At 41.5% G+C, this 12,705-nt stretch overlaps 1 protein-coding gene across 2 annotated transcripts in view; it reads right to left on the bottom strand.

Annotated features, from left to right (window-relative positions):
* Positions 1-12,705, bottom strand: part of PSD3 (pleckstrin and Sec7 domain containing 3) — a 535,098-nt gene that overhangs the window by 498,305 nt on the left and 24,088 nt on the right. The gene's annotated exons all lie outside the window — the stretch shown is intronic.

Raw genomic sequence — 12,705 nt, 5'->3', positions numbered from 1 at the left:
GCGATGGGAGAGGCTGTCTCAGTTGGCACTACACTTTGATCTTTTTACATCCTGAAAATGAGGATTCAATCATAGACTTTCTTTGTTTACAAATTACCAGGAGCTTGCCATTACCTCAATGATGGGGTCCAAATGCCCTCCCCGGGCAGACTACCTGGTCCAGCGTATCCTGGGGCTAATTAATCTGGTAGTCTACCCCGCACCCAGATCCTACATTGCAGCCTGCTGCCTAGACCTTCCTCCAGTTGCCATTTGCTGAATATCCTGGTTCTTTAAGTGCTATCAGGCCCTTACTCATGCCATTTTCTTTGCTTAGCTGGCTCTTGCATTTCTCCACTTGGAATGTTGTTATGCATCCTACAAGACCCAGCTCAAATGTGAAATCTGTGACATTGAACCCAACTCCACAAAGCATTGTTAGCTCCCACCTCAAAGCTGCCACAGTGTTTGGTAAGGTCTCTCCTTCAGAAAGTCTCTTACCATGTCATTTATTTACACGTCTACTTGTTCAACCAGATGGTTAGGTTCTTAAAGGTGGTGTTATACCATGTTCTTCTCTAGCACAAAGGCAGGGACGGAGAAACATATATGCACTCTCTATAGAACCTACAGCTGCGGCCTCAAGGGGTGGTGAGAAGCACATAAGCCCCTCCATGGTTCTGTCAGTCTACCCTGCCTAGTAGTTGCTATGTAAAACTGATGTTTCTCAAGCAGAATGTTATGTAAAGCAGCTTTAATACCAGTTCCCTGCCAAGTCTTTTCCCTCTAACCAGAATGCTACCCCTGACCCTCTCCTACATCAAAATTTTAGAGCCAACACTGAGTACGACTGGACATCCATAATAGGTGCTCAACAAAATGTGTTGATGATGAAAAGAATAATACCTAAAAGTTACAGAACACTAACTATGTACTAGGCAATAAGCTAAATATTTACATCCACTATTTTACTCATTATGTCCAAGTTAATGTCGCTGGTAAGTGGCAGAGCAAACACTTGAACCCTGGTTCTCCAACTCCACAGCCTTCATATTGATTAGTTAAAGAGTGCTCAGAGTTGATTCTTGTTACCCCAAACAATGGCAGTTGAGTATGAAAATCACCTCCTGCTGAAAAGTCTACCTGAGAGTCAGGTCTGCACGGATGGAGAGATAATTTGAGCGTTTGACTCCTCACACCTGCAGCGCAATCTCCAGAATACCGTTCTTCCTGACAGGGCTCACAGCACAGTGTGGAATGCAGAGGCTTTGAAGCAACACAGGCCTGTATGCAAATTCTGATTCCACTCCCTACTGTGCGATGGCAGACAAATGGCTCACCCGACTCAGCTTCCCTGGTGTTGGCTGTTAATTCAGGAGAATAATGCCTAACTGTGTATTGCTCTGAGACTCAGCGAGTTGTCCTACCAATACAAAGCATCCAGGGCCCTGGCACACCCTCACTAGTTAATCAGAAGGTTAGTCATCGGTTATTCTACCAGGGTCCCCTCCTCTCCCCCGTGAGCTTTGGGCATCTTCTCCATGGCCTTGTACACTTGGCCCAGGGTGCCCCTCTGAGGACCAGTGGTTCAGCTGCTTAGTCACCAGCTCTTGCTGGTGGCCCCACTGTTGCTGTCCTTGCCTAGCTACTCCTCCAAGGGCCCCACTGATCTGTGCTTTTTTATTTTCATCACCATGGAGAGGCCCAGCCCCAGCCTTGCAGTGAATTTAGCTTGTTAATTAACTTGCACCCCTGTTGCAAACACTTGAACACTTTGTAATGGGCACATTGTTTCATTGCACATAGATCCTTTAAAGAAAAATCTGCATTTGTCTGTGTGTTCAAAATATGCCAACTACAATACACGCTGCCCAATACGGTAACCACGAGCCACCTGTGGCTACGGGACACCGGAAATGTGGCTCGGCAGATTGAGTGTGCTGTGAAGTAAGCTGCACTCCAGACTTCGAAGACTAAGTAAAAAATAAAATATTTTTAAAAGTTTAAATCTTCTCATTGATTAGAGGTTAAGATCCATGAGGTTAAATAAAATATATCATTAAGATAGTTAACTGTTTCTTTTTACTTGTTTTAATGTAACTCTGAGAAAATTTTAACATGGCTTGCCTTTTATTTCTGTTAGGAAACATTGGACTAGACAAACCTGAGAGCAGGCATACCGACAACTGCAGAAAGATTGCAGTAACCATCAACCTCAACACAACGGGGCCGCTTTTTGTCTGAAGAGATTAGGGAACAAGCTGTGTTTGTCATATACTCTAAATAACTTAATATTTTCAAAGAATGCTTGCAGCCCTTTTTAGTCACCTTTCATGTGTTGTCACATGACTGACCATTTCCTTTACTTTATTGAATAAAGTCACAGATAAATGCTTTTCAATTGGCAAAAAAAAAGTTAAAAATCATGCTTAGAGTTTTCTGTTATAAGAAGAATGTGTAACAATCACCACTGATGGAGCGTTTGCCAGAGCCAATGGAGATTCACACTAATAGGGCCATGTTTATTTTCTGGTTTATTTATTTGATTGTCTAACTCACATTGTATACATTTTCCAGTTATTTTGATTAATATTTTGTGAACTATTTTGGATAAGCAAGTCTCTTTTTTTTCCAATTTTTAAATTATTTTATTGTTGTTCAATTACAGTTGTCTGTATTTTCCCCCCACCCCAGCCAAACCCACCTCCCTCCCTTGCTTCCACCCTCCCCCTTGGTTTTGTCCATGTGTCCTTTATAGCAGTTCCTGAAAACCCTTCTCCCCGCTGTCCCCTCCCCACTCCCCTCTGGCTATTGTTAGATTGTTCTTAACTTCAATGTCTCTGGTTATATTTTGTTTGCTTTTTTCTTCTGTTGATTATGTTCCAGTTAAAGGTGAGATCATATGGCAAGTCTCTTTTTAAAACTTGCCAATTGTTCACTCAAAAATGAATTGAATTTAGGAATTAGCTCAACGATTCCCATGAAACTTACATTATTTGAAGAAAGCCACTCTTCACTGCAACCTCAGGAGAACAAAGTTCTCATTAGGAAAAAAACACAACTCTTTTTAACGATCAAAATAATACTGTATTTCTTTGCCTGCTCTTTGAGACATAGTACATTTTTATTTGATCCATATGTGATCCAACTAAACATAGCCTTCTAGTGCTTTGTAGAATCCTTATGACTTCTGAAGCTTCTCAACATGTCCATCCGTTCTAAAAACTCATCTGGTACAAGGACTGGCTGTCTCTGGGAACAGTTTACAAGCAAAATGACACACGCAGTTTTGGAATAGGCCAACCAGAATCTCGTGACAGTTTTGATCATTTAAATTTTTTCCAGAATGTCTATTTTCAAAACATCATTTTCTCTGTGAGCACCATTTGGTTTTCTATAAAAGTTACTGGGATGACAGTTTTGGGGAAAAAAGAAATAAAGTGATGATATATTCCCATTAAACGGTGTTGAGTAAAGTCATTGGTCATAGTAACAAGTCATAAAGAGAGGCCGCAGTATAGAAGTCAGCGAATTCACAAAAAGCAGCTGTGTTTTACTTCTTTCTTATTTTAATCTTCCTGTTTTTTCTTTCTCATTTAAAAGTGGCCTGGCCTTCATTATCTTTTAAAATTCTTCTATGTGATTTTCATTCTCTACATTTTCTTGGCCTTCATTAACTCATTTTATCCCTATCTTCATGGGCGTTAACCATCAGGGTTTCTTTTTAAGTTTCCATTGTGCTATGTAGATTTTTTTGCCACTTTAGATGCTGCCAGTCTTTCTTTCAGCTTGCAATTTGGGCTTCCACTAGGTTACTTCTTTCTTATTGCATTTGAACTTTATATGAAAAATAAATCTGAAGAAAAAATAAATCCAAATTAATTACAGACTAGGGCATCACTAGAGCAGCTCAAAGGCGACTTCGAATGGCTCTGAGGCTGCTTTGTGTGTTGAGCCGCAGTGTTTAACCAGATCTCTCTTCTGCTGCACACGTTGGCTTACCAGTGATGGAGTGCAGGAGTTTTTCCCTGGATCGCTAGTGTCGGCGACTCTTCTGCACGTTGTTTCTTCCAGAACTACCAGACTGTGTTAGGGCAAGACGTATTAAGATGCTGTTCACATGGTGCAGTATATTAAGATGCATAAAGCACATAACTTCACACAGACATTTCCCTGGATGTAGGGCTGGTATAGCCCTTCAAGCACAAGAAAGCTGATCAGTTCATTTCATTGCTTCCCATCAACAAAGGAAAACATTGTACAGGAATTCTACTGTTCTGTACATTAGATTACTGAGTCTACTCCTAAGAGGAGATCATTTTTATTTTTACCAGGTGCTACTGAAAACAGAATCCTCCACCTATCATTCTCCATGTCTGATCACCAAAAGTGTTCCATAGACCCATTCCTGCCTCCACCTGTTTAAACCCTAGGGTCTCCTCCACTATTCAGCTGTACCAGTGTGGGTGACACAGGACATATCATTATCACAGTGCGACCTCTGGTCCTGTCCCATCGCACCGCAGCAGCCAAGTTGGTGTGAGGGCATGGCACCCCCCACACTGGGATAGCTTGCAGCCATTGACTGCGAAAAGTGACTGTGAACCTCATAAATACATCCCACTACCCAACTAAATGTACCCTCAGTTCAACTTCCCCTGAGATGGAGCCTTGAAACTCCACGAGCACTCAACACACTCACATGAGAGAAAAAAGGACAGGGGCAAAGTGAGAGTGGACAGAGACAGAAGGCTTGACAGACGGTGCTTAAAATATTTTTTTCCTTTTTTTTGGAGGCATAGTTTATAAGAACATCTGACCACGTGGACACATTTCTGAGGCCCCTGCAGGGGTCTTGGAAGAGGTCCATTCAAGGGAGGGGCCCTGAAGCCTGAGCTCTATTAGCTTCACAGTAGGTCAGCCTGTACCCTTCCTTATGTCGGGACATGGCCTGGGCACCTCAGCTCTCTGCTGTCAAGGTACACTCCGTGCCCATGCCCTGTGCTCTTTGTCCAGACATGGGCACCTTCTGCCTCCCTTTTATTCAGGAGCATCAGTCAGAGTGGAGAAGCCCTACGATCAAGCCCTTCGGCGTTCTCAATTTCTCCCAGGTCTTCCGTTGTGTCTCAATGCAAACATGTCTCCTGGCTTCTTCTGATGACCCAGGCTGCCTCAGCTGAGCTCCTGGTCCTCACTACGAGTTATGGCAGAAACGGTCACTGAGTGAGTGAAGAATATAAAAAGCGAAACACAAGTTCTATCAGACAAAATTCAAAGAACATGAACATACTTTGTATGGTAACAATGAGAAAAGAAAAATGTTCCCAAGTAGCTGATGTTATTGGTCATAATGCAGATAACTGAGAAATGATTCTGGGAAGGAGCAGATCCTATAGTACAAGCCCAAAAGAATTTTTAACCCTGTTGTGACATTTGGGAAGGGACATGATAGCTGCCTTCCGATAATTGCTGTGTGTATTTATAAAGAAAGGGATGGATGGATAACTTAGCTTGGTGCAAAGCAGTCTAAATTAAATCAAGTGAACTAAATTAATTTAACGATAATTAGAGTCAAATGTTGTGAAACTGCATTAGGTTACAGAACTCTCCCAAAGGAGTTGCAAGTAACACCATTACTCAGAACTGAGAAAAAATCATCACTGAATGTTATGAGTAACTGCACTGTGTCTCTTCCAGGGACGAAAAGGCCATCCAGGCACATGGTCACTGTTTCTCTTTTCCACATGCCATGATTCTGTGGCGACTGCATCTTTGTTTCCAGTGCTAAACAGTGAGAACACATTTATTCATTTATATAATATTTTAAATACACAACCCGTTACCTAAAGAGTCCAATTACTTAAAGCCCTAATGAAAATGTGGCAATCTCATGCCACAGCTGAGTTTTCCATCCAAGTCAATTCATCTTGATGTTACTCAGTAAAGAATGTTCAGCTGGAGAGGAAGGGAGGGGAGCAGGGATGACAAATATGTTTTACCTAGCAAGCCTGCCCTAATTCACTACTGGTGTGTGCTTGAAGCTCCAGACTGAAAACAGTTTTGGGAAAACAATTTGATCCATTAGTGACGTCTGCCACAGCCTAGGGTAAGCTAGTGACAGCCTGTCTGCCATTTGCAAAGTTCTCTTAGACCACAGCTAGAGGTCAGAATCCCAGGCACCCCCGGCAGCATGGACATCCTGAGCCTCTCTGCTCCTCCCTCAAAGGATTCCAGCAGCAACAGAGAGGCCAGAAACCCGTGTTTTAGGTGCCACTACCTTGGGCTCTGGAAGTCATGTGTGCATATTGAACTATACCTCCTACAGGGAAAGTTTTTAGAAGCCTGAATTGCACAACTGTATCATTTTAACTATGAGGATGCTGAGGCCAGAGAAGCTATTTCACCATGAGACATAAGACAAGTTAGAGGCTGAGTTGGGACCAGAGCCCAAGATCCCTGGCTCCCACACCTCTGACCTGAAGCTCTGCGAAAACAGAAAGCCCCTCTCCTGCTCCCGCCCATGGTGCTGGTCCAAGGTCCTGGGGAGCCATATCAGATTAATCTCCAAGCTCTGTGTCCACTTGTAAGCTCCGGGCTATGGGCCAGTGGCATTCACAGCTTCTGTTCCTGTTTCATTTTGATGTCACAGGATTGACTTTCTCTTGTTCCTCAGGATCCAGTGGCCCACTGGGCACTTCAATCCAGGACAGAGCAATAATGGTGGCTTCTAATGTGCCCAGTCAGAACTCAAGCTGTAATATAGCGTCCTTTGTTAATAAGGAACCATTTGAGAGCAACAAAACTGGGTGTTCTTGATCTGCATCTGGAGACCCCTGAACAAGCCCCCACGGTCCTCTCCAGTCTCAGGTGGCAAGAGCCAGCTGAAGGCATAGGAGCCAGACTTGGTGTCAGGCTGACCTTCAACATGCATAGGAGAGGCCTGGTGACAGGGAGGAGGAGCTTTTCCTGCCTTGCCGTGGACATACCACTTTGTACAGAATGACCTGATCCACTGCTCTTAGCGTCCTCTCACTTAGGCTTTTTCTCTTCCTATCAAGGGACCCAAGGATATCTGACGGCATGATGACTGCCACCCTCCTTCTTCCAGCGGTGGGCAAGACACAGCTCGAGCAGGCACCAATAGCACTTCACAGCAGTAGATAGCCGAGTGCCTCCTCTCTCCTTTCCAGGGTGGCAAATGTTTAAGGATATGCTCTTCTGAGCAGTTTTCTTTGTTTCACTCACTTCTTAGGTTTGGCCAGGGGCCTCTACCCGTATGTCAGGACATGGCCCAGGTACCTCAGCTCTGAGAGACAACCACGCGAGACAATCAACAAGGCACCCAAGTGGAAGGAGCTTCTCTCCTCCTGCAAGGACTTAAAGCAGCCTGGGGCAGGGCTTTGGGCATTTGTTTTGTTTACTCATGAAGTGGCTTTGGCTTGACCACGAGGCCAGTATTGCTCTGGGAGTAACTGAGGTTGCACTGAATGAATGCCGAAAACCCAAAATGGCAGCTACTCAACCCTTAGAGCCGCCTATTTTCAGAGCACCTGAGCAGACTGCAGTTCCTCCTCCAAAAGCCTGCTGGATTTGCACATACACACCTAACTCTCTGTGAAGGGGTCTACGTTTCTGCCTCATTATCTAGTATTTTTTAAAAATTTCTCTTCTAAAGCAATTAGCATAGTGTCTGATACAGGGTAAGTGCTAGGTACCATTAACTATTAATATAATTATTATAATTCTGTTTCTTTCCTACACCTCCAATGCCCTGAAGGTGGTAATATCTCCCTTTGTTATTAGTCTTTGGGAGCCTGAACAACCTTTGCTGATCCCTTTAACTAGCACACACCCCTATATATAATCCATCAGTCAAGTCTCTTCATTAGAACCTTTTGGGGCAAATGTTGTTTCCTCCAATGGTCCTATTACAGTGGTATTCATCTTTCCCTCCATTTTATGATCATAATAAAACTATATGTTCACTATTGAAATTTTAGAAAATAAAGAGGAAAATAAAAGCTAACCAGGATTCTGCCAAAAAGAGATAATCATTATTGATTTATGGTTAATTTACTATTGGTATATGTGAGGAGTGGAGCATTAGTTTGTTATTGTGTGTCTCCTTTATTTAAATATTCTTCAATTATAATTATAATTTTTAATGGCCTATTATTCTATGGCATTTATCTTTCTTGTGGTACTTGGATTATAAATTACTTTCTGCATGCAACAGAAACTCATAAAGGTCAATTCATTCTGTCATTCAAATAACTTGGTGCCTTGCACATTAATGCTATTCATTCATTGACACATCATTCACCCAACCCTATCAAAGATGCAAAATCCTTTACAGAGATAAAATATAGCAAGAGAAGGCATGTGTTAAACATATGAGACTGAAAGAGAAAATAAGCATAGTAAAATAAGATGAAGTCAGAGTGAGGTTAGAATCCAATAATGCATGCCGAGAATCTTACACTGTTATTAGAATTTGGCCACAAACTTGGCTCTAAACTTTCTACTGGTCCATTCAAAGAGAAGGAATAGCAGTTACTCAATTCAGCATTTTCATAAAAGAAAAACAATCCAGCTACTCAGCAGTAGTACTGACAGAAAGGCATGATGTGGTCTTCAACAAGATCTTAACAGTAAAGGTAGTGAGGGGTTTCATAAAGTTGTTTCTTATAAAAACTATCCCTTCTACAAACACATAAACTGTAACAAAAAGTTGTAAACACTCAGCCGAGACTGGATGAACAAGTGGACTTTTCTCCAGTTATCGGCAAGAGCGAGAAAGGCCAGGCAGAGTGGTGGTCCTACCAGCTGCCTCTGGTGGTCCCGGGAGACTTCCAACCCAAGAACAAGGGTGAGGTTTTCATGCCCTGAGAGGATCATTTTGATAGGTGTTAGGTCCCTGCAAAGTAGGGAGCTAAAACTGGGAAATACGTTATATAGCTAAGTCTCTGGAAAGAAATTCTAGAAAAACTCTACTACTAGTTTGTTTCTGGAGAGGGCTTTGACTTAAAAATGAAAATCAAATAAATGAAAAAAATCCTCCTTGGAGAAATGAAATCCCACCCTAAGCCAAATGCAAGTACAGAGTCTATATTTATGGGATCATAAATTGCACACTTAACACAAAAATGGTTTCCAGACCAGCGAAATCCATGGAGCACTTGGCGGAAGAAAACGCCAAACAAGTCTGCAGGGACCATTCCCTCCCAAGGCTCATGGGACGCCCACAGAAATAAACAACTTCCGTCAAAGATGAGCTCACAGTAAGATTTACAAACCACAGAAGAAAATGAGTCACCATAAGGGAAAGTCAGCAGATCTAAATATACAGGAAATATGTGCTCTCCGCCAAACTGAAATATTAGGAAGGGTGTATCTAATAACTATGTTTAAACAATTAAAAAATTAAAAGCCATAATAGAAACCATATGACAATCAGGACACTATCTCTACTTATTTTTGTTTTTTAAATATGTACTTCTATTATTTGGTAAAAGGTAACAAAATATACAGAAAGGACACTACCTTTAAAAAGGAGAACCTAAATAGAACTAAAAATTAAATATATAGTTACTGAAGTTAAAAACTCAAAATATGGGTTAAATGTCAAATCAGATATAATTAAAGAGAAGGAAGACCTAAGAAAATACTCCCAGAATTCAGACCTAAAACAATTCTATGATATTAAATGACAGTGAGTTTAACATCATATTTAACTTTACAGTTACATGGCGCTTACTTTGAGCAGGCACAGTACTATGTTGTTTAAATATAGTATAGTTTATATAGATATTTAACTATATATAGTATAGTTAATATAGATATTTAACTATAAATATCATCTCACTTAATCCTTGTAACAATCCTGTTTTTCAAATAAGGTAACTGAAGTGCAAAGAATTTGACTGACTTACCGACGCCACATGGCTAGGGAGTGGCAGAGCGGGGCCTGGCACCCAGCGAGCCGTGCTTTCTGGCTGGAGCACAACCCTCCTCAGAGCCTGCTCGGCTTCTGTTCACCCCTCCTGCTGCAGCATCCCCACCACCATATAATAGTGTCCTTATAGTTCCCAACATTAAAATAGTTCTTTCCTGACCTTATATTCCCTGTCAGCTACCAAACCTATTATTTGCTCTTGCTCACACCAACATTTACAAAAGATTTCTACAAAGGCTCTTGACTTGCTCTTCAGTCCACTGCACCTATCATCTACATTGTACCACACTCACTATCTTAGAACACTACTCTACGCTCCGTATTCATACATGTGACTGCCTGTTTGATATCCGAGATTTAACCGACCTAAAACTGAACTCTTGATTCCTCGTTTTTATTATAAAAATGTAAAAAAATATGAACACAAATTATCTCCCCACAAGATGCTTATTCATGACAAAGAGTAAATGTTACTTTTGTGGCATAAATTACCTTAACCAAGTGAAGTTACACACCAGTAATGGGACAAACACATGTGGTGTGACTCGATATGATGCACTGAGAAGAACCCAGCTTCTATGACACTTCTGCCAAAACTGTATAATCTGAACCTAATCATAGGGAAACATTGGGCAAGCCTAGATTGAGAGACATTTTACAAAATAAATGGCCTGTGTATTTTTTAAAGGTGAAGTCATAAGAGATGAGGAAAGACTTAGAAACTGTCCCAGTTTTAAGGCAATTAAAGAGATCAAACAACTACTAAGTGCAATCTGTGGTCCTGGACTGGATTCTGGACCAGAAAGAAAATATTTTTTTAGCAATAAAGGATGTTAGTAAGACATCTGGTGACATTTGAGTAAGCTATGTAGATTAGATATTGTAGTCATACTGTATCAGTGTTAATTTCCTGAATGTGATCATTGTACTATGGGCATGTAAGGGAATGAATTTGTTTGCGGGAATGATAGAGGTAAAGGACACCATGTCTACAACATTCTCAAATTGTTCATCAGAGTAACAAACAATCCACGTACACACACAAATGCATCCAAATACATACATAGAACATGACAAGGCAGAAGTGGTGTTATCGACATTTGAGGAATCTAAGTAAAAGGTGCACAGGAATTTTTTGCACTTTTGCAACTTCTCTGTGAGTCAGTTGTTTCAAACATTTTGCATGTATACACACACACCCCCCTCCCCCAAGTAGAGCAAACAGTGTAATGAAGTCTCATGCACCTATCGCCGAGCTTCAGTTACTATCAACCCATGGCTAATCTCATTTCATATTTCCCTACATCTGCATGCTCCACATTGGTACAGTGGTTTAGTCCTGTAATATTTTTACAAACACTATTTCATTTTCAGCCTCACAGAAATCCTCTAAGGGAAAGGGTAGGGATTATCCTCTCCATTAGGCAGACGAGGCTCAGCAAGGTTAGGAAACTTGCCCATGTCCACACAGACAGTTAGAGACAACTTTAGGACTCAAACAGCTTTCTAACTCGGGTTCATTGCTCATTTCACCACGTAACATTATTCTGAAATAGTGTTAGGGGCCTTTAGGAGTTTCCTCTCTCTTCCTGAGCCGGCGCCACCATCTTCACCCAACCAGCCCAAGGTCTCCGAGGTTGAGGTCTTAAGGTCTCTAAAGATGCAAGGGACTTCCGCACCCCGGAATCCCCAGCAGTCCAGATGCTATCTCTGGGTGAAGACTACCCTGTCTCTCTGCACCTCTGCCTTCTGGGGAAGATTTCATCATTCTTTCCTTAGGTGCTCCTACAACCCTTTCAGAGGCCTTTAGTAAACTTTATGTTACTAGTGAGAACTTTATGTTACAGTTAGCTGCTTATATGTCTGTCTCTCCAGCTAAAATGTGACTTCCTTGATGGTGAGTCTGTATCTTCATCTATTTGGGTCCAAGCCCCTCAAATTAGTCATTTTGATCAAGTTTAACAAAGGGACTATTTACAAAGATGTGAGCAGGGTTTAGGAAAATGAATGAAATCATATAGTATCCTCCCTCCCCTTCTCTCGCTCTCCCTTACCCACCCCCCCGCCGCCATATTTATCACCTCTAGACCTGATCAATTACTGACACCCTCCTGGAATCAGAGAAAGCTGTATCAACAAAGCTGCTGACAGCTTTCATGGGCATAGCTGACCCTAATGAGAAGCTGGAAGACAAGGGAGCTACAGTGGAGGTCAGACCCCCAAGGCCCAGAGCAGGGAGGAGTGGGCAGAAAGTGGACAGATGGAGAACGTGCTCACATCTTTGTACCCACAGCACTAACAGAGTGCCCAGCACACAGTCAGTGCACAGAAATATTTTTAATTGAATTGCTGAGTCTTAAATATTCCTCACTGATAAACCATAGAAATACCAGAAACAATTTTTAGCATTGCTATAGCAATTTAGCACCATTTAAACCAGATAAATATAAAAATTTAAAGTGTTATGTTGTCATGATGAACTTAGATGTCTAAACCAAAACATAAAACTAATTGTTCTGTTTAACAATGTCATAGTTACACAGTATAACAACACAAGTATATGGGATATTGTATGATTATGATGTTACAATTCTTTCCTACCAAATGGATGGAGACAAGGATCTTGTATACTCCACAGGATTAGAAAATATATTTTTGTTCTACTTCTCTTGCCCAAATGCCAAAGCTCCTAAGGCTATTTAATAATTAAAACACCATGAGACTTAGACAGAATGGCAAATGTCGCCGCTAATGACAAACACGCACAAATG

Source organism: Desmodus rotundus, chromosome 13 (genome assembly GCF_022682495.2).
Source record: "Desmodus rotundus isolate HL8 chromosome 13, HLdesRot8A.1, whole genome shotgun sequence".
NCBI lineage: Eukaryota > Metazoa > Chordata > Mammalia > Chiroptera > Phyllostomidae > Desmodus > Desmodus rotundus.
Note: the sequence above shows the minus strand (reverse complement) of the source record. Positions and strands in the feature narration are given on the sequence as shown.